This window comes from Microcaecilia unicolor, chromosome 10 (genome assembly GCF_901765095.1).
Source record: "Microcaecilia unicolor chromosome 10, aMicUni1.1, whole genome shotgun sequence".
In the NCBI taxonomy this organism is placed as follows: domain Eukaryota; kingdom Metazoa; phylum Chordata; class Amphibia; order Gymnophiona; family Siphonopidae; genus Microcaecilia; species Microcaecilia unicolor.
Window position 1 is genome coordinate 84,158,095 of NC_044040.1, and position 20,087 is coordinate 84,178,181.

A 20,087-nucleotide genomic window follows, 5' to 3' on the forward strand; every position below is an offset into this window, starting at 1 on the left:
ATATCCCCTACACCCCTTTTCCTCCTCCCCATAGATGAACTGAACTTTCCAAGCTTGGTGGACTCTTATCCAAGCTGAAAGTGTACACAATAGTCTGAGAGTCATGTACCTAATTGTAAGATTAACTGTTTAAAATCCAACATGTGCCCTATGTAGTAATACTGTCCATAAAAGTTCCCATATTTGTTGGAATTTCTGCCAGCAGGCAGGATAGTTCTAACTAGCCTTGTGACATTCTATGACCATTACAATATACAGTAAATTCAGCCACTGACTCTGATTAGGTGCACTATCAATTAATCATTGTATCAAGATGACTCTCCTTGCCACCAAAAGCAAATAGTGCAGATGGGTAGGTGTACTCTTATTTGGTTTGGGTACGAATGCATCATAGCAATCAAACAAGAAAACAGTAGCTATAAGTGGGAGATGTAGGTCAAATATTTAACTTTTCCCAAAAAATATATTATATCACTGGGTATGACCAAAACATATGACCTAGAGTCACTTCACATTCCATACATTTTAGAATTGACTTCTTTGTGCTAATCCCATCAAAAATGCTCTGTAAGGTGATATGTAAGCTCTTTAGAGAAATTTATATTGCTGTTCTTGATATGTTATAGATGTCAATTTTACTAAAGGTTTACAAAAAAGTTGTTGTAAAAAGTCTGCCGAGATTGGTGTACCTAGATCTCTGGAATAAGCTTCAGCTTGTTTTTGAAAGCTCAGCTGTGGTAAATCAGCTCTTCAAACCTTAAAATAGAAGGATACTCTGGGGGTTCTGTCACCTCCCAAAAGAAAAACCTCCTTCATTTGCTCAATCTTCAGTCAATGCTATTACTGGTAGCAAAGAGACTTAAAGGCATATTTTCAAAGCACTTAGACTTACAAAATTATACAGTAACCTATGGAACTTTGTAAGTCTAAGTGCTTTGAAAAGGAGTCCCATAATGTCTCATTTGTAGATATACCAAATTGTCTGTACTCGCAAGTTGATAGCACAAAGTTTATTAAAAGGAAAAGGCTTCCGGGAAGAGATTATTGGAGCCATGCAATATCTGGGGGAAGCAGTGGTTGTTTAAAGATGATACCCGCTTCCATTGAGAGAGACATCACTATCTCCACCCTGTAGCATCAGAATATCATCACACTGAACCAATGCATGTGCGGGAGAGACTGTAATCGTTGGAGCCATGCGGTACCTGAGGTAAGCAGTGGAGTTAGTGGAAGACACTACTCACTTCCGTTGAGAGTGACATCACTGGCTTTGCCCCGTAGTACCAGAATATCATCGCCGTGTGCCAAGGCGTGTAGCTTTTGGAGTATGCTTGAAGGGGCAAGACCAAAGGGGCAAGCCCCTTTGAAGCCTGTTCAAAGCACCTAAATGTACTTAGAAGTACTTGGAAGAAATCTGGAAATTATATCAGACTGTGCTTATAGGGAAGCCTAAGGGGTCAGTTAAACATAAGCTGGCCAATTCTACTCCTATGGTGAAAGGGCCTATGGACAGACATCGTACTGCAGTAGTATCAACTGAGAGTGCTTTCTCTGCGGCTGTTGGCAGAGTCTTGCTAAGCCCTAAGGATTGAGTTCCTGACTCAACCCACAAATGTTGACATTCATCGTTCTACTAATCCTGACAGGTTACAGTTGGAAGATGAAGGTGAGAATGCCTCTCTGTTACCTTGGGAGAGCCACACCCACCTAAGCTTAGTGCCAGCTGTATTTGATCCGACTGCTGATTTGCCTGATTGCTCAGTTGAAGGATCAATATCCTTGATAAGAAATTTGGCATAATGAAAGGGAAGATTTCTCAATTATGTACAATGTCGGATGTTGTGTTCCATATTTTAGTTAGGCAAAATAAGTTCACTACTTTGAATAAATCTAATAGCACTATGCACGCTCAGGTTAATACCCTACAAGCCATACAAGTTTTGGCTGTTAGGGATAGCCTAACCCTGCATCATAAGAATTGAATCTTTGGAGAATCAATTGCATGCTAATAACTTCCGTTTTTTTTAATTTTCCTATTACATCTATGATATCTGCTACATTCTTACTGAAAACGTACTTTAAGAACATTTTTTAATTAGAAGATGTTTTTTTTTGTTTTGTTACATTTGTACCCCGCACTTTCCCACTCATGGCAGGCTCAATGCGGCTTACATGGGGCAATGGAGGGTTAAGTGACTTGCCCAGAGTCACAAGGAGCTGCCTGTGCCTGAAGTGGGAATTGAACTCAGTTCCTCAGTTCCCCAGGACCAAAGTCCACCACCCTAACCACTAGGCTACTCCTCCACTATGTTGATTCTATTTCTTTGTTAAAGTGTTCTTATATGCCTGTTTCTGGGAAGCAGTCTTAGGAGGCAGTGGCTAGTGTTGTGCCTGGCCTTGCGCCTGGGGAACTGACTGCTTTCTTGGAAGACACTCAAGATATTATTTCTGAGAGAGCAACTTTATTAGTGACATTTGCTACTGAAAGAGATAAATGATATTTAAAGCTTACTTTGAGGTTAGAAAAGAGTTGTTTTGTGGGCAGCCCATACAAGTTTTTCCAGATGTGACAAGAGACACTCAAGTTTGTCGGAAACAAATTTTACTTATGAAATCCAGAGTTTTGGCTTTAGAAACGTTTTTCCTTTGCTTTCCTTGTAGATGCCTAGTGTACTACAAGGATAAGAAAAATACATTTGTTTTGGAGCAGGAGAAAATGTAAGATTATGGTGGGGATATAGATAAAATATTGGGCTTAGAATTAGAGTGAATTTCACTTTGGAATTAGGTAATAAATAGAAATAAATCAAAACACAGAAAAGAAAATAAGATGATACCTTTTTTATTGGCTAACTGAATACATCTTTTAATTAGCTTTCGAAGGAAACCCTAAAAGTGAACTAACATGGCTACCACACCGCTTTACTTTGGAATTAGAATTAGAGTTAATTTCACATCAAATCTGAACCTGCATACCCAACTTTCATCAAATCCTGGGTCTTTAATCAAGCTTTTCCATGTGGACCTCTGGCTCACTCTATCTAATTATTCACTTCCTTTTCTCCCCTCTCTCCTCTCTCACGCTCCTCAGATTTTGTTGTTAACTATCTAGCTACCATTTGGCCATTTGTGGTATATCAAATGTAATAAAATAAATAAATGTTATTCCTTCTTGTTTTCAATCTCTCTTCTTGATGTGGGCTTTTGGATAATTTTTACCTGTAATAGGGATTTTCCTTTTTTTTTTTTTTTTTTAAATCCTTTTACCTGGATTGTATTTAGAGATCATATGCAGTTCTCCTAAGTTCTGTTGAAGTTAGATACAGTTTTCATCTCAACTACTTCCACCGGGAGGTCGTTCCATGAATTCACCACCCTTTCCATGGTGAAGTATTTCCTCAGGTTACTTTCACCTTCATCCGATGCCCCATTGTTTCAGAGATTCCTTTCAATTGAGGCTTGCCTTCTGTGCATTTATGCTGCATAAGTATTTAAATGTCTCTATTATATCTCCCCTTTCCTGCCTTTCTTCCAAAGTACACATATTGAGATCTTTAAGTCTGTGCCCATACGCTTTATGTCAAAGACCACTGACCACTTTAGTAGCCGGCCTCTGGACTAAATCCATCCTGTTTATATCTTTTTGAAGGTGTGGTCTCCAGAGTTGTACACAATATTCTAAATGAGGTCTCAACAGAGTCTTATACAGGGGCATCATCACAAACTTTTTTCTAGTGGCCATTCCTCTCCCTATACACCCAAGCATCCTTCTAGTTTTCATCGTTGTCTTTTCTACCTGCTTGGCCACCTTATGATCATCAGATATGATCACACGCAAGCCCTGCTCGTCTTTTGTGCACAAAAGTTCTTCACCATCTAAACTGTACCGTTCCCTTGTGTTTTTGCAACCCAAATGCATGACCCTGCCTTTTTTACCATTAAATCTAAGCTGCCAAATTCCAGATCATTCCTCTAGCTTTGCTAAGTCCTTCCTCATGTTATCCACACAATCAGGGGTGTCCACCCTATTGCAAGTTTTGGTGTCATTCGCACAAAGGCAAACCTTACCAGATAGCCTTTCAGCAATATCACTTACAAAAATGTTAAAAAGAACCAAACCTTGTGGCACACCACAGATAACATCCTTTTCCTCAGAATGAGCTCCACTTACCACTTCCCTCTGTCACCTTCCACTCAACCCAGTCAGTCACTTTAGGGCCCATACTGAGGACACTCAGTTTATTTGTCGGTTGTCTATGTGGAACTGTAGCAAAGGCTTTGCTAAAATCTAAATACACCACATCTAGCACTCTCCCTCAATCCAACTCTCTGGTCACCCAGATTTGTCTGACAAGACCTATCTCTAGTGAAACCATTTTGCTTTGGGTCCTGTAACCCACTGGATTCCAAAAGCTTTACTATTCTCTGTATTAAAAGTGTTTCCATTAATTCACTTACCACAGAAGTCAGACTTATTTTTTTTATTTTTGTTACATTTGTACCCCGCGCTTTTCCCACTCATCGCAGGCTCAATGTGGCTTACATGGGGGCAATGGAGGGTTAAGTGACTTGCCCAGAGTCACAAGGAGCTGCCTGTGCCTGAAGTGGGAATCGAACTCAGTTCCTCAGTTCCCCAGGACCAAAGTCCACCACCCTAACCACCAGGCCACTCCTCCACTCTACTTACTGGCCTGTAGTTCTCAACCTCTTCTTTACTTCTGTTTTTGTGGAGAGGAACCACATCTGCTCTTCTCCAGTCCTCCGGGACCACTCCCAACTCTAAAGAAGCATTGAAAAGGTAATCCCAAACTGCCCTTATTAGCGGAGCAAGTTAACTGTGTGTAAAGCAGGCCTTATTCCCTTTCCATACAAAACTCTGAAGAAGGCTCTGAAGTAAAAGCTTGTCTTTTCTTTTAGTTCAATATTTTTATTCAAGCTTCAATGTATATAACACAACTATAGGTAAATAAAACCAATGACAATGACTAATCAGACTAAAATAGTGGCCCAAAAGTTAACAACTTTAAAAAATGGATACCTAAATCTTAGTATTACATACTGATGGTACATATACTATGAATCAAAAGTTAATTGTTACAATTACGGTAGCTGAGAATAGATGTGTAAAGGAGCCCAAACGTTTTCAAAAGTTTATCGATTCATTCTTCTCAGCTGCCACTCATTCATATTAGGCAGTTAAGCTTAGGGTATTCTGTCACATAATATAGTCAGTTTTAGAAAGGTCTTTCCAGCACTGACGTATGAAATTGATTGCTAAATAAAGTAATATACGTTAATAATTTTACTCCATAATTATCTAAGGGTTGGGAAAGATGTTCTGAACCTAAAATTAAAATCCATCTGAACCTAAAATTAAAAATTTATATTTATGAGGCTCAGGGATATTCAACAACTTACATATCATTTCCCAGATAGCAGACCAGTACAATATTAATGCCAATAACTGTACCATAAGACCAGCATTTGCTATCTGTCAAATCATTTATTTATTTTATTTGTTACATTTATATCCCATATTTTCCCACCTATTTGTAGGCTCAATGTGGCTTACATAGTACCGGAGAGGCGTTACAGACTCCAGTATAAACAAATACAAAGTGATGTTGTGGTAAGATAAAGTTCATGTGGCACAGCCAAACTAGGGAATCGTACAACGGAAGAGTTGTGTTATGTCCATTAAGTTCTTTAGTTTTGTTGTGTTGCAGAGATCAGGCATTTTTATGTTGGATCGGTAAGGTATGCCTTTTTAAACAGGTTAGTTTTTAGTGTTTTCTGGAAATTTAGGTGGCCGTTCGTAGTTTTCAAGGCTTTTGATAATGCGTTCCACAGTTGTGTGCTTATGTAGGAAAAACTGAACGCATAAGTTGATTTGTATTTGAGTCCTTTGCAGCTTGGGTAGTGCAGATTTTAAATAACTTATATGGAGGCATATTTTCAAAGCACTTTGGGAGGCTAAGTTCCATAGGTTTCTATGGAACTTTGGGAGGCTAAGTGCTTTGAAAATGAGCTTGATGGAGTCCACAATGTTCTGTACATGAGGAAATAGATGGCCTGCATAACAGCGGCAGATCATAAAGATTTGGTGAGGCCAAAGAGATTGCCATTGTTTCGGCATTACAATCAGGTCAATTTCTTTTTCCCAAGCAGCTTCTATACTGGATGAGTTAGTAAACTTCCACTGCTGAAGGATTCTGTGCCACTATGAATCCACACCAGAAGCAGAGGATAGCATATTGCAATGCGACTAGCAACTTGGTTGTTCAGATGAAAGTTGCTTGATATTAAGTTTAGATGATGTAACCACCTGTATAAATGTGAAGCAGCAGATTAAATCTGGTTGACAAAGTATCATAAGATTCCCATGAAGAACCTTCCACAAGACTATATACCACCTTTTACTAACAGGGTCAGTTAACACACTTATTTTGTATTTTAAAGAGAGAATAATTCCATATAGTGATGCTGGTAGTAGAAGACAAAGGGATTAGAGTGCAGCTATCAATTGCTGTGAAGGCTGCCCGAGCAGAAAATGCTACCCGAGCAGAAAACAATATTGTGTTAGTATCTTGGTCCTCAAAAGATATCCATGGAAGATATTGCAATGGTATAGTAGACCATCTTTCCGATTCAAAATATGTTCATGGAGGAGCATTAGATAGATCATTTGAAGTAATCCATAGAGCACGTTCTTGCATCAAAAAAGGAATATACTTGTAAAAACTTGGAAAGTTAACACCTCCATTAGCTTTTCTACTTTTCAAACGATTCAAAGCAATACGAAGAGTTTTACTGGCCCATAGATATGACGATAAAATCTTTTCAAGAACTTTATATGTTTTAGGATGTAGTAGAATAGGTAACAGTTGATCATCATTTTTATCATGTCCAATCTGTCCTACCATGACAAATGAAGGGTGACCATTAATTAATTGGTTGTTTTAATTAAATGTTCAGTGTTTAAATAAATAGTGTCAAATATTTCAGTGTTTAAATAAAGTAGGGCCAAAGTAAACACCCAGATATTTCATGACATTAGACCACTTGAAATTGTACTGTTAAACTTCAGATTTTAAATTAGAGCAGTTGATAGGCATCAATCCCACTTTATTAGTGTTTAGTTTGTATACAGAGAACAGCATTTTGAGATGATATCTAATATTGTGGGAATAGAAGATGGATTAGTATATAAAAGGACAGTCTTCATATGCTGAGATTTTTGCTGTGACATTACCATAGCTAACACCAAAAATAGTAGGAGATAATCTCATTGCAATTGAGAAGTTCCAAAGCCAAAATGAACAGCAAGGATAAGGGACACCCTTGACATATACCTCAAAATGGATTAAAGGGAGATGATAGAGAGTTGTTAATTTGGACTGTCATTGGAGCAGTATACAATATTTTAATCTTATTAACAGAGAAGACACCAAACCACTGCATGACATGAAACAAAGAAAGACAATTCAACATCCTTTTCAGCATTTAGGCCTATGACCACAATTGAATCAGAGGTTACCTGAGCTTACAATAATAAATTAGTAAACAATGTGGTGTTATCATAGGAATACCACAAAGACACAGAACTGGTTTGATCACCGTTAATGATTTTAGGCAGAACACGCTGTAGATGATCTGCAAAACTCTGTGCGTCTATATTTATTAAAGGTAACAGTCTATAGTTTTGGACCAGTAAGGGGTCTCTACCAGGTTTTAATAGGACTATAATTGTGGCATCTGTAAAAGATCCATGTAACCACCAGTTTTGATGAGATATGCAATAAAGGATCTTAGTATGGGAATTAAAAGAGATTGAAAGGCTGAGTAAAATTCTACTGTTAGTCCATCTGGGCCTGGGGCCTTCCATTTAGCCATCTCTTTCATAGCGTTACCTATATCTTCTTCAGAGATAGGTTTCGATAATAACACATTATCAGAAGGTAGTACTGTGGAATGCTAAAGACCCTTAAGTAATGATATTTCTGTGGGGCACAAGCAAACAACTACTGTACCCGACTGTGTATCACTACAATAGCCCTTATGTCTGCAGGTGTCACTTATATGTGGGTGCAGTTGGTTTCTGGTGGGTTTTGGACGGCTCACACTTTCCACCACAAGTGTAACAGAGCGGGATAAGGCCATGGGTCCCCTTCTCTACAGTGTACTGCACTGACCACTAGGTTACCACAGGGTCCTGCTTCCTGCTCTAATAGGATACCGGCCATAACATTTGACCCTGTCATAGTTGCTGATATGTACTGTTTCTTTCACATCTTTGGGGAATGGGAGGTGATCAGGGACCACTGGGAGAGTAAGGGGGTTCATGACATAACCCCTCCAGTGGTCAGATGGCCATTTAGGGCACCTTTTTATGATATAGTCATTATCGAAAAATTACTTTTAGCCAAGGACATTTTGCTTTGTTCCATTATGGCAGAAAAACATCCAAAATGTGGGAACGCCCAAATCCTGCCCCCAACACGCCCTCTTGTGATTTGGAGGCACTGCAGATAAACTGCATAGAAAAAAAAGTCTTAAAAATGTGTTCCAAAATAGTGATTTTGACGTTCTTGCAAGAAGAATGTCCATCTGCTGCTTCATGCCATTTTTGGATGTTTTTCTGTTTTGAAAATGAGTGTCATAGTCATGTAATACTTGTCAAGTCTTAGAAAGTCAGATTTGACATAAGCTCTGGAGTAAGTACACACAGGAAATCTAATACATTAGTATTTAACTTTCAAAAAGGAGACTATGATAAAATGAGAAGAACGATGTAAAAAAACCTAAAAGGAGCTGCAAAGGTCAAAAACTTACATCAGGCATGGATGCTGTTCAAAAATACCATTCTGAAGGCCAGGCCAAATATATTCTGTGTATTAAAAAAGGAGGAAGGAAGACCAAATGACAGCTGGCATGGTTAAAAAGTGAGGTGAATGAAGCTATTAGAGCTGAAAGAAAATCCTTCAGAATATGGAAGAAGGATCCAAATGAAATTAATAGGAAACAGCAAAAGGAATGGCAAGTCAAATGCAAAGCGCTGACAAGGAAGGCAAAGAGAGACTTTGAAAAGAAGATTGCGTTGGAGGCAAAAAGCACATAGTAAAAACTTTCTTAGGTATATTAAGAAGTCGGCAAGGAAATAAGTTGGACTGCTGGATAACCGAGACGTAAAGGGGGTACTCAGGGAAAACAAGGCCATAGTGGAGAGATTAAATGAATTCTTTGCTTCGGTCTTCACCAAGGAAGACATGAGAGATACCAGTGCCAGAAATGGTATTCAATGCTGAGGAGTAATGGGGCAATTTGACAAAATGAAGAGTAGCAAATCGCCTTGACTGGATGGTATACATTCCAGAGTATTGACAGAATTGAAAAATGAACTGGCAGAATTATTAGTAATATGTAATTTATCTTTAAAATCAAGCATGGTACCGGAAGATTGTAGGGTGACCAATGTAATGCCGATTTTTAAAAAGGGCTCCAGAGGTGATCATGGAAATTACAGACCGGTGAGCCTGATGTCAGTGCCGGGCAAAATGGTAGAGACTATTATAAAGAACAAAATTACAGAGCATATACATAAGCATGGATTAATGAGACAAAGCCAACATGGATTTAGTGAAGGGAAATCTTGCCTCACCAATCTATTACATTTCTTTGAAGGGGTGAACAAACATGGATAAAGGTGTGCCGGTTGATATTGTGTATCTGGATTTTCAAAAGGCATTTGACAAAGTACCTCATGAAAGACTTCAAAGGAAATCAAAAAGTCATGGGATAGGAGGTAGTGTTCTATTGTGGATTAAAAACTGGTTAAAAGACAGAAAACAGAAAGTAGGGTTAAATGGTAAGTATTCTCAATGGAGAAGGGTTGCTAGTGGAGTTCTGCAGGGGTGTGTGTTAGGAATGCTGCTTTTTAACATATTTATAGATGATCTAGATACGGGAATAACTAGTGAGATAATTAAATTTGCCGACAACACAAAGTTATTTGAAGTTGTTAAATTGCAAGAGGACTGTGAAAAATTGCAAGAGGACCTTATGAGACTGGGAGTCTGGGCATCCAAATGGCAGATGACGCTTAAAATGAGCAAGTGCAAAGTAATGCATATGGGAAAGAGGAACCCGAATTATTGCTAACTGATGCAAGGCTCTTCATTAGGCGTCACCAACCAGGAAAAGGATCTACATTTCATCATTGATGATACGTTGAAACTCTCTGCTCAGTGTGTGGCAGTGGCGGCGAAGAAAGCAAATAGAATGTTACCACCCAGGAATGCTAAAAAATGCTAAAAAATCATCCCACACATTCCTTAATCTTCACTTCCCCAATTGCAAAGGTCTAAAATACAAAATAACGCATGCGTCAACCTTTTCCTACTTGAGCACACAATTCTGGAACGCGCTGCAGCGCAACTTAAAAACGATCTATGAACTAACTTCCGCAAACTACTGAAGACACATCTCTTTAACAAGGCATACCAAAAAGACCAGCAAACATGAACTCCTCTACTTATATCCATAACATTTGCTTGTAATACTAATATCACACTTTATCACTATCACATTACCCAAGATCCTTCTGTAATCCTAAATGCCTATTTCTTATAACCTCCACCATTCATGATGTATTGTAAGCCACATTGAGCCTGCAAAGAGGTGGGAAAATGTGGGATACAAATGCAATAAATAAATAAATAAATATTAGGAAAGGAATTGAACACAAAAATGAGGATATTATAATGCCTTTGTATTGCTCCATGGTGCGACTGCAACACGAATATTGTGTGCAATTCTGGTCTGGCATCTCAAAAAAGATATAGTGGAATTAGAAAAGGTACAGAGAAGGCAGATGAAAATGATAAAGGGGATGGGACGACTTCCCAATGAGGAAAGGCTAAAGCGACTAGAGCTCTTCAGCTTGGAGAAAAGACGGCTGAGGGGAGATATGATAGAGGTATATAAAATAATGTGTGTAGTGGAATGGGTAGACGTGAATCACTTGTTTAATCTTTCCAAAAATACTAGGACTAGGGGGCATGCGATGAAGCTACAAAGTAGTAAATTTAAAACAAATCAGAGAAAGCGTTTCTTCATTCAATGTGTAATTACATTCTGGAATTAATTGCCAGAGAATGTGATAAAAGCAGTTACCTTAGCAGGGTTTAAAAAAGGTTTGTCTATCTTCCTACAAAAGTCCATAATCCATTATTAAGATGTATTTCGGAAAATCCACTGCTTATTTCTAGGATAAGCAGCATAAAATGTATTGTACTGTTTTAGGATCTTGCCAGGTACTTGTAACCTGGATTGGTCACTGTTGGAAACAGGATATGGGCTTGATGGACCTTCGGTCTGTCCCAGTTTGGCAGCTGTTGTTATTATGTTCCCCTTAAAAAAAACTATGAATGGCTGGATTTAGAATTAAAGTCAACACCTACAAGTATTATATGGATTCATTAAAAACGGGGTAAAAATACATTATTCACAGCTAAAGACAAGTAGAGTAAGTGTGAAAGATTAACGTATCCACATGCAACAAAACATTTTGTAATGTGAACAATTTACATAATGTAACAACCATGAGATGATGAGACCAGTAGATTACTACACCTATCTGGCACTGACTCAAAGTAAGTGAACATGTTTAAGAAGAAAACAAAACATCTGTCCCAATATTGAGTATTATACTAATCTTTATGCATTAATCAAAGGATGTTTAGCAAAGTAAAACATGAAATAATGATTAGCAACTTATAAATGATGCTAGATATATCATGCTGACTGCCACTAAGTAAGCAACGTTATTAGTATCTTTTATATTAAGAGACATAAAGTTCAAATATTTTGCAATAAATTTGTCAAGGCAAGTAAAATTATGCTTAGTAACCACATGTGCATCGCTAAAATGAAAAAGTTGGTCAGTTATTAGTTATAATAATTCATATTGCATCAATCAAACTAGGTGAAATTTCTTCAAGAAATGAAGTTAGAGCGTGTTGGAGGAGGCGGAAGGTCTCCAATTATTTAATATACAGAATTAATTCCTCATATTTTTGGACAGAGAGAAATGGAGGTTTCTCTCTTTCTAATCATGGGAAAAGCTTGCTGGAAAAGCAATTACTCTCTACCCCTCCTCTTGCCAAGTCAGGTAATTGAGCCTGCTGCCTGTCCAGACCCGGCTTGTATCCTGGTTTGCTCTACTGCCTGCTGCCTGTCCAGACCTGGCTTGTATCCTGGTTTTCTCTACGGTCTGTCTTCTGCCCTGTCCGGTAAGTCCTGCCGGCCACCTGCACTCAGGGGCTCAACTCCTGAGGAACGGCGGTCAGGTGCAGGTGAAGTCTGGGCTACTTCCGGTCTTGCTTGTGCCAGCTTGAGTTGCCTCGGCGACAGCCTGCGTTTGAGAGTTCCTATCCTGGGTTTGCCGGGACGTCTGGTCTGCCTGTCTTGTGTTTGGGTGATTCTCCTGCTGCTGCCGCTCCTTGGCAGTGGTCCAAGGGCTCACTAACCCAGAGGTTCCGCAAGAAGTGTGACAATTAAGAATGAGCTAGTGGGAGCTCATGGGCCGATGATCAGAAGCAAACGCAGGCGCTAGAGGCTGTTAGCACCATACTAGCACCTGCGTTTGCTACCGCGCAATGATCAGAGCCCCTGAGCATGGAAAATAGGGCTCTTAGCGCAAGCAGCATGCAATTGCATGCTAAACCTATTCATCCCCAATGATCAGCGACCAGTGTGCAAAAGATTGGAACACTGGCCATGGCGAACCCTACACCAGCTCAGAGCTGGCTTTAGGATTTGCACACCACTGGGGAGGAATGGTGAGCCCTGTCCAACATGCATTTGCATGCTAGCAGGCCCCCATTCCCCCCAATGCAGCAGCCTCCCCCGCAGGAACCCCGACCCAAACCCCCTCCAAGCAACAGGAGGCTGGAGGTCAGGCGGAACTCCGTTTCCCCCCCTCCGACACAGGTTCATGGGGGGGCTGGAGATCCTAAAGAAAATGTCTGTAGACCGTTATTAAATGGACTTGGGGAAAATCCACTATTTCTGGGATAAGCAGTATAGAATGTTTTGTACTTTTTTGGGATCTTGCCAGGTATTTGTGACCTGGATTGGCCACTGTTGGAAACAGGATGCTGGGCTTGATGGACCTTTGGTCTTTCCCAGTATGGCAATACTTATCTACTATAATAAAACGCACCCTCAACGTTCTGAAGACAACGTTCTGAAGTCACTCCACTCCATGAAGGGTTCAACAATTCATGGTGGTGAAGCCATCCCACTCACCATGTCTCTCTGCCCCGCCCTCGCGTCAAAACGTGATGATGTCGAGGGCGGAACAGAGAGACGCATAAGGACCTATCATCACAGTGATTGCCTGCGGGTGAGCAAACCAGCCCGACTTACAGCAGCAAACAGCGACCTAGGCAGGGGGAGGAGAAGGGAAACACGCGGAGCATGTTTCCCTACTGCCTACGAATCGCTCCAGAATCACTGCCAACCTCCCGAACCACCCGCACACCACCGCACCGCCCCCCCCCCCCCCGTGACCACAGTGCAGCCGTCATCCATGAACTTCATACTGCCCCAGGAAAACGTTGAACACAAGAGAAAGGCGAGAAGGATTTCAGAAAACAAAAAAAAACTACCGCTTTACTGATGTCAGCAGCAAAAGTGCCCAAACAAACATTACAGAAACACACGGCAGCTTCAAGCACCCTGCCTTCCCTACGGCTCCGTGAAAGCAGGTGCGCTGGGAGCGCTGCCCTCATGCTCGGTAAAATGATCTCCTATCATCCTGTGTTGGCCGCGGTGCTCTTACAGTACAAACAGCGCACAAAGGCAGCAGGGACTAGCCGGCGGGTCCTCACCTTGAAGGTAAATGCCAGAAGGGGGGCTCGCGAGGGGTGGTGGGGGAGGAGGTCGTTTCTCTTTCGGGTACCAGGATTCTGCTACCGTAAGCCGAGGAAGAGGGAGAGCAGGCGACTTGCCGTTCGTTCGTTTCTCTTGAGTGGAGAAACACTGATATGCAGTGAGCCGAAACAGAGATCTCATGTTACAGATAACTGAGGAGCTCAGCAACGCACAGTCAGCTGTGGAACTAAAAAAAAAAAACCGACGTGACTATTATGTTCACAGAGACTCCTCGGGTTATTTTGGCACTCTGTTAAAATATTTATTTCTAATATTACGGGTATTTCCCAAAGCATTAATAACCCCTTCACAACCACCATATCTGTTTGCCATGGAGAAAAAGCATCTCTCTATCTCTCACTCACACCAACACACTCCCCTGCCACCCCCCTTAATACAAACAAACACAAATGGAAAATCTAAATGACTCTCTCTCAATAACACACACATTCCCCCAAAACACCACCACAACATCATACAAACACTCTGCCATGCTGAATCAAGATCTCTGTCTCTCACTCACACCAACACCCCCTCCCCCCCTCCCAAAAAAAATACACAAGCTCCAACATGCAGAATCAGCGTCTCTCACTCACAACCACACACACAACCAAAACACACAAAAAAAACACATTTATCCTAAAAATCACTTTCCAAACATTAATTGCAGGAAGCCAATACCTTGCTAGCGCCCGTTTCATTGTTTTCAGAAACGGGCATTTTTTTACTAGTGTATTTATAATAGCTTCCTTCAACTCACTTTTTAACTATGCCGGCTGTCGTTTGGTCTTCCGTCTTCCTTTTTTAATACGCAGAATATATTTGGCCTGGGCTTTCAGGATGATGCTTTTGAACAGCATCCACGCCTGATGTAAATTTTTGACCCTCGCAGCTGCTCCTCTAAGTTTTTTTTCACCATTCTTATTTTATCATAGTCTCCTTTTTTAAAGTTAAATGCTAAGTATACATAGGGCGCATTGGTTTAAGATCTCATTTATCTGACCTTTCAGAGTGTTATAGGTTTCTCTAACGCCCAAATCCCCACGAGCCGCATTCCCCCTGGCCACCTGAAGTTGTTTAAGCAGGGATAGTAGCTCTTAATCCCGTTTCTTGCGCATGCGAGCAATGTATTCTATAATTTTCCCTCTCATAACCGCCTTTCTGGCTTCCAAGAAGTTGATTGGGGTCTTGTCACTAGGTTTATTGTCCTTTAAGAAGTGTTGCCACTCCTCTATAAGGAAAGCCCTAAAACTCAGGGTCCAAATATATACGCCACCCTGCCGAGGCCTTCCTTCCCAGTAGTCCCATGTCCACCCATACCATGCTATAGTTCGGCATCGCCCCCACCTCAATGTTAGCAGAATGAGCCGCAGAAAAAAGAGAAGGGGTTATTAAGATGTAGTCCAGCCTAGCGTGCACCTTGTGGACATGTGAGTAGAAGGTATATTCTCGTGTGTCAGGATGGAGCACCCACCAAATATCGATTAGGCCTAGTTCAGACTGTAGTAAACCTATCCCCCCAGCCCTCCAGCCCTTGGACCTCTTCTTTTACGGATTACAGTCCACAGTGGGATCTGCTGTAATACTGAAGTCCCCGCCTACCACTAATTGGTATTCTCGCACAGGCACTAGTGCTGCTAAGAGTGAGGAGAAAAATTTCTGAGAATACACATTCGGGGCATATACCGAGAAGAGGGCAGTCTGCTGACCCCGCAACACCCCCAACCATATTACAAATCTCCCTTCTGGGTCCTGTATTAACTTGTGCCTAGTGAAATCCAAAGCTTTGTGAATGAGAATAGCCACACCCCACTGCCTGTTATTGAAAGAAGCAAAAGCAATCTCTCCCACCCACTCTTGTTTTAGCTTAGCATGCTCTAAAGGAGAGAGAGGAGTTTTCTGAGCCAGGAGGACATCCACTTTGAGATGCTTACAATAGTTTAAAATTTTTTTCCTCTTTATAGGAGAATGAATACCATCCACATTCAAAGTAGCCACCCGCAGACTACCCATTCCACCATTGTTCCTAAATATATCTGCTAGTCCACAACATTATTGGTAACATTAGGAGTGGCATCCCAGCTAAATCAACCTTTATGGCCTGTAAAGTCTTCTGCATGCTCAAGTCTCGTCTCACCCAGCTAGCCCCATTTCTAAGTTCAATCAGCCTCAACCCCCAAGTATCCCCCAAAATTCCCTTAGACTCTACTCCCCATCCATCACTCATCCTACTCACGATGGAAAGAGCCCCCTCCCTCCACAACCCCTCCTCCTGCTAACTCCCTTTTCGACAACACAACTCCCAAAACCCTCCATATCCACACAAACCTCAGCCACACCCCCACATACATACAGACAGACCATAATCCCACTCCCACCCGAACTCCTCCCCCTCCTCCTTACACCCCCCACTGCCCTTATCTTGTTCGCTCTTCCTCCCCCCCAACTCTCCCACACACATTCCTCCAACTGTGCTCTACACCTTCGGGTATTCTTCTCTAGGAAGGCCTTTAGATCCTCCACTTTAGTTAAACTTATGATGCGGTTTTCATAGGTGATCCTTACTTCGGCCGGAAATTGAAAGGCGAATCGAATGCCTTTCGTATACAGTTGTGAGCAATAGGGAGCCAAGAGTTTCCTCTGCTCTGTTACCCCAAGTGAGAAGTCCTGGAAGAGCAGCAGCTTATTGCTTTTATACTTCAGCATGTGTTGTTTCTTGCACAATTCCAACAACTTTGCTTTGACTGCATAATTCAGGAACCTAGCAATTACTGGTCGTGCTCTTCCCGAGTCCTCCCTGTGCACTCCAATTCTGTGAGCACGTTCCACTTGAACTGGGCCTGTCTCCAAGGGGAGCCCCAGAGATCTCGGCAGCCATTGCTCCAGCAGCTCAAAAAGTCAGAAATCGATTCAGGTACGTCAATGATACGCAGGTTATTCCGTTGGCCTCGATTCTCTTGGTCATCGACCTTATCTGTGAGAATTTACACCCGAGACTCCAGCTCGCTGATTTGAGTCTCTGCCGCAGCCGCAAGGTCCTCTTGGGTGGAGATGCGTTCCTCCGCCTGTTGGAGCCGCACCGCATGCCCCGCTATGCTACCTTTTATTTCCTCAATTCCTTCATGCAGTTTGGCAAGCTTATCATCCAATAGCTGGGACAGGTGCCGCATGGACACCTGCACATTATCATCCTGCAGGCCACAAGGGTGAGATGGCAGTTGAGACGAAGGCTGCGACTCCGCCATTTTTTTGTGCACTGCGTGAATTTTCTCTCGCCCAGGCCGCGTTTCTTAACCGGCATCCCTCAGAAGGAAAAACTCCGCTTCCCCACCAATAACCTGCGCTTTCGTTCCTAAGACTCTCAGCTTACGTTTGGGTCGCTTATCTTTGCAAGTTCTATCGATTAAGTAGGTTTTAAAAGTTAAGGAGAGAGGAGCTGAGCCATCAGGCGTCCACTCAGGTCGATGCCATCACATGACTGTGAAAATGAGAGAGGGGTGCAAGTATGGACTAGCCTATTACAGAGTTCGATATCCCTGGTATATCTGTCAAGTAAGGCAATCAAGCGTTGGTTTGTGCCATTTACCTAGGAGGACAAAATAAAAAAATAAAGAATGGGGCAAAACTGGATTGGCGAGCAAAACAGTTCTTCTCTGTTGTGTTCTGCCTTACTCTGTTCACACCAACCTCATTCCTTCCCTCCTGTTCTTGCAAGATAGATGGTGAGGATCCGGATTAGGAACCAAAATATTTCTTCCCTTCTCTCAGTCCTTACCCTCCTAGTCCCAGCAGTTTCCCTGAAAGGGGAAGGGATGAGAGCAGGAAACAGAGGACCACTCTCTGCTGAGTAAGATTACAAGCCATGTGTGTGTATGCCAAGGAAGGAAGAATATGCTAGACTAGTCCTGGGAAAAAGTGGAGGGTGGTAGGATCAGCCTTGAAGGATGACAAATAGATAGAAAATATATAAGTACATAAGTAATGCCACACTGGAAAAAGACCAAGGGTCCATCGAGCCCAGCATCCTGTCCACAACAGCGGCCAATCCAGACCAAGGGCACCTAGCGAGCTTCCCAAACGTACAAACATTCTATACACGTTATTCCTGGAATTGTGGATTTTTCCCAAGTCTATTTAGTAGAGGTTTGTGGACTTGTTCTTTAGGAAACCGTCGAACCCCTTTTTAAACTCTGCTAAGCTAACCGCCTTCACCACGTTCTCCGGCAACGAATTCCAGAGTTTAATTATGCGTTGGGTGAAGAAAAATTTTCTCCGATTTGTTTTAAATTTATTACACTGTAGTTTCATCGCATGCCCCCTAGTCCTAGTATTTTTGGAAAGCGTGAACAGACGCTTCACATCCACCTGTTCCACTCCACTCATTATTTTATATACCTCTCTCATGGCTCCCCTCAGCCGTCTCTTCTTCAAGCTGAAAAGCCCTAGCCTCCTTAGTCTTTCTTCATAGGGAAGTCGTCCCATCCCCGCTATCATTTTAGTCGCCCTTCGCTGCACCTTTTCCAATTCTACTATATCTTTCTTGAGATGCGGCGACCACAATTGAACACAATAGTCAAGGTGCGGTCGCACCATGGAGTGATACAACGGCATTATAACATCCATATACCTGTTTTCCATACCTTTTCTAATAATACCCAACATTCTATTCGCTTTCCTAGCCGCAGCAGCACACTGAGCAGAAGGTTTCAGTGTATTATCGACCACGACACCCAGATCCCTTTCTTGGACCGTAACTCCTAACATGGAACCTTGCATGACGTAGCTATAATTCAGGTTCTTTTTTCCCCACATGCATCACCTTGCACTTGCTCCCATTAAACGACATCTGCCATTTAGCCACCCAGTCTCCCAGTCTCGTAAGGTCCTTCTGTAATTTTTCACAATCCTGTTGCGAGTTAACGACTTTGAATAACTTTGTCTCATCAGCAAATTTAATTACCTCGCTAGTTACTCCCATCTCTGAATCATTTATAAATATATTAAAAAGCAGTGGTCCTAGCACAGACCCCTGAGGAACCCCACTAACTACCCTTCTCCATGTATGAGTGGGAGGATTGGAACAGAAAGTTGAAGCACATGCACCCCCCCCCCCCTTTTACCCCAATCCATACCAAATCTCACATTTTCAGTTCCATCAGTTTTTCAATGGAGTTTAAATTTTCTGACCAATTGTCCGTGACGCAGCTCAACAAAATGCTGGCTACCGTAGGTCATGGTCTGTTTTTGATATAATTGGAAAAAGAGACTTCACAGCCAAGTATTTAAAGCTGTTATTTTTGACAAGTTTGTGTCTAACTATATAATTTGCAATTAAACTTATCATGGAGGTTTTTTGCCAATGATGAAGTCCTGCTCTTTTAGCCGCTAGCTGGGAGCTTCTTGAGGCTTTTTCCTCCCTATTCATTATTCCTATTTCCACTGCTTATATATAAGAATACAGAGAATCTTTTTTCTTTCTATATGGTTTAGTAAATTTTTTTGATTCTCTTCATTAATTTTGTAGTTAATATGGAGTGTAAACATAGGGCTGTACAAGCTGTCTTCTATGGAACAGGGTTTTAACATTGGACCATTAAGGAGTAAGGAAGAAGAAATTAAATCAGATTATTCCTGGTACTGAGAGATCAATCTGAGTGAGCCACAGATGATGATGGGTGGGAAAGGGGTGGGGGAGGGGTCCTTCCTCTCCTTCATCCTTTGATATGACTAATGCTAAACTCTGAAAGCTAATTTCCAAAATGGAACTTAACAGTAGCAAACAATTCTATAAGGTACTTGTGAAGAAACAGTCTGTTTTAAGCATGTAAAATGTATTGGATATTTTCCTGAATTATACTGAAGTGTATTTCTCCTATTTGGCCAGCAGATGGTACATGTTTATGCTTAGAGCTGTTACACTGGCCTGATGTCTTTCTTTATTTGGCACACAGATAATAAGAAGTGTCTGTAGTGATGTAACCAGTTTTTATTTGAAACTTGACTGTTCTGGGTTCTGACTGGCCTGGGGTTTTGAAAATTACCCAGCAGATGCTGTCTGTTGCTTCAGTCCTAGCCAGGAAGGACAGAGACAGATCTCTTTGCTGAGGTTCTGTGAACAGTTATATGTCCTGACCTTCCCAGGTACTGTTTAG

General features: G+C 41.5%; 1 protein-coding gene across 1 annotated transcript in view; it reads right to left on the reverse strand.

Annotated features, from left to right (window-relative positions):
* The window catches only part of TBC1D30 (TBC1 domain family member 30), a 252,698-nt gene that overhangs the window by 60,446 nt on the left and 172,165 nt on the right, over positions 1-20,087 (reverse strand).